This window comes from Loxodonta africana, chromosome 7 (assembly GCF_030014295.1).
Source record: "Loxodonta africana isolate mLoxAfr1 chromosome 7, mLoxAfr1.hap2, whole genome shotgun sequence".
Taxonomy (NCBI): Eukaryota; Metazoa; Chordata; class Mammalia; order Proboscidea; family Elephantidae; genus Loxodonta; species Loxodonta africana.
In genome coordinates this window covers 112,408,522-112,411,401 of record NC_087348.1, presented here as the reverse complement: position 1 = coordinate 112,411,401, position 2,880 = coordinate 112,408,522, and positions in this window count along the sequence as shown.

Sequence of the window (2,880 nt, the reverse complement as noted above, 5' to 3'; positions counted from 1 at the left end):
TTCAACAAAATTATTTTCTGTCATCAAATATCATGGTAACATACACTTATTGACTAACTTGTTATCTGACATTTTGCATTTACAACAACAGTAAAAAATCTACTATGTGACTATTTTTCACATTAATGGCGTATGTCTGGCAGTAACAAACACTGAGGTGCAAAGTGAGAGTAACGCTGGCTGTGATGGTTAAGGTAAAGTGTCAGCTTGGCTGGGCTGTGATTTTCAGTGGCTTGACAGTTATATAATATAGTTTGGCAGCTATGTAATGACGTAGTCATCCTCCATTTTGTGACCTGATGTGGTCATCTTCTGTTTTTGTATAACATCAATTTGTGCATAATGACCTGGTCTTTGGAATCTAACCATGTTGATAAGTGAGGAGTTTCTTCTAACTTTTTCAGAGACTCATTCATGGTTTGAATTTATCATTTAATTCCACACAGAGTACATTCTAAAATTTGTTGAATGAAAGCAATCATTTTCAATAAGAAGAGTCTATTTATTTATTTATTTTTTGATAGGAAATGTTTCCCTCAATTTTAGGTAGCAGCTGTAGCTACCCTCTAAAAGTTGTTGAAAATACTAGAGACTAGATTCTCATAAGGAGAAAGAAAGTAGATTTTACAAGCTTCTAACAGATCCACATCAAGATCCTGTTCTAGATCTTGCTCAAAGTCGAGGTCCAGATCAAGTTCCAGAGATTAACCCTGAACTGTATGATCTTTGAACATCATTATGAAACACTTTCCTACTTGTTTAGCCAGTTACTTTTCATGTTTGTACTTGGCCTCTTCTGCAAGATGAATTACCTAAAAACAGGGATACACAGAAATTTGATCTGTGGCCAGATTTGATGAAAAAGATGAGGTTCTAAAGAAACGGTGGCATGAAGTCAAAGACCCTCTCCCTTCTTTGTAGAATTAAGATAACTTTGGTTATATAGCTTTTGAGCTAAAATAAACTTTTGTAAAGAAAAAAAAAGATTCTGGAAGGGTTGATCGTGAGCACCTAGATTTGATTTTAGTACTCTTAACAAAGTGTGAACATTTTCTTTTAGAGCTAAGTAATAGTCAAGGTTTTTTCCTGCTAAGTAACCAGCATGATTTTTTTCTCCAATTTTGATAAAGGTTATGTAATGTACAGTCTCAAATTTTATTGTGAGTTGCTAGGAAGCAGCTTCAGGCGTCAACTATATCAATTATGAAAATTTTTACAGTCTGTACAATTAGATTATATTTCCTGCCTCTGGCTGATGTTCCTATTCTGATTTATAACTCCTTGGTCCCACTTAATATTGCTTGTTTGTGGTTTACCATTTGTCTTAGTCTGGGTTCTCTAGAAAAACAAAACTAGTGAGACTGTATAAATCTGTACTAATTCACTGTAAGACTAGTGAAACTATACACAGAGAGATTTACTTCAAGGAGATGGCTCATGCGACTGTGAGGGCTGGCAAGTCCCAAATCCATAGGTCGGGTGCTAGGCTGGAGACCTCTACTGGACCACAGGATTGCAGAGTTGAGAGTGCCTGAGCTTTGCCAAAAGATCCATTTATATGCTAGAGGCAGGCCACACCCCCAAGGAAACTCCCCTTTCAACCGATTGGCTGATCACATCAGATCACATCATGGAATATAATTACATTATATTACATTGTGGAAGAACGAGTCTAGTATCTGCCCAACCACTGAGAATCAGAGCCTAGCCAAGATGACGTATAATATTAACTATCAAACCATTGTATTGTAGGTTTTTTCCTATAAGACATCTGAAATCCTTACTAAGACAAGATAAAGGTACCAAGAAGAGAAGGAGAAAGTGAGGAAGGAAGGTAGAGGTTTCTTTAAGTAACAAGTTATGGTAAAAAAAAAATTTTTTTTTTTTTAAGTTATGGTAGGCAAAGCTAATTTCCTTCTTGTTAAAACAGATTAGACCAATATATATCGAATGTAAGGACATATGGCTCCTCTGTTTGGGCAAGGCCCTACATGAAAACCCATGATATCCTTTTAGTCAGCATGGAGAAGTCTGTACTAAGAGCAAAGTACCAGGGAGACCCACAACTGCCTGAATGGCCTTACGCTGAGAAGATGACCAAGGCAGAACTGCTGAGTGGCAGGGCTCTGTGTGTGGGCTCAGGCCCTGGTGTCAGGTGCCAGGTTCAGTATTTTCATCAATCACATGGATGACTAGATGGCCTAGAGAGCATACTTTTCAGAGTTGCTATTTCAGTATATCATAATCTAGATAAGTCATGGACTTCAGAGCTAAAAAATTCTGGCTTCAAATTCTACCTCTGCCTCTGCTGGGCGAGTCATTGATGAGCCTTACTTTCATAACCTATACAATGGTTATGACAATAATACCTTCAGGCTTGTTATGAAAATTAAAGGCAATACAGGAAGCACCTGGTACATAGTAGCTGATCAATAAATCTTGAATATATTTGATTGTATAGAGTTAAAAAGGATTAGTCAGACTGGAGAGATGAATCAAATCTCAAAAAATACTATGCACTGGTTTAATTTTTAATTTGGTTAAAAAACAAATAAGTAAGCAAAAATAAATGGCAAAAGTCCAGGGAGGGAAAAGACATGACTTAGCCACAACAAATATCGTGAAGAAACAGGAAGGAGCTTTTAGTCAAAAGCAAATTCCCTGTGTGTCAGTCAGTTGTGTGACCTAGTGCCACCCCAATAGCGTCAGCTGGGGATTAGTCTCCCCGGCAGTCTCTCATGGCAATGTTCCAGTGGTGGAGCTCAGGATCCTACTGTAGTAATTTACAGTGCCCCCCAGCACAGCAACTGGAAAGCATTTTCTAGATTGCATCTTTCTCAGTTCATTTTGCTTCTGAATCCATCTCTTCACTGCTCTGAG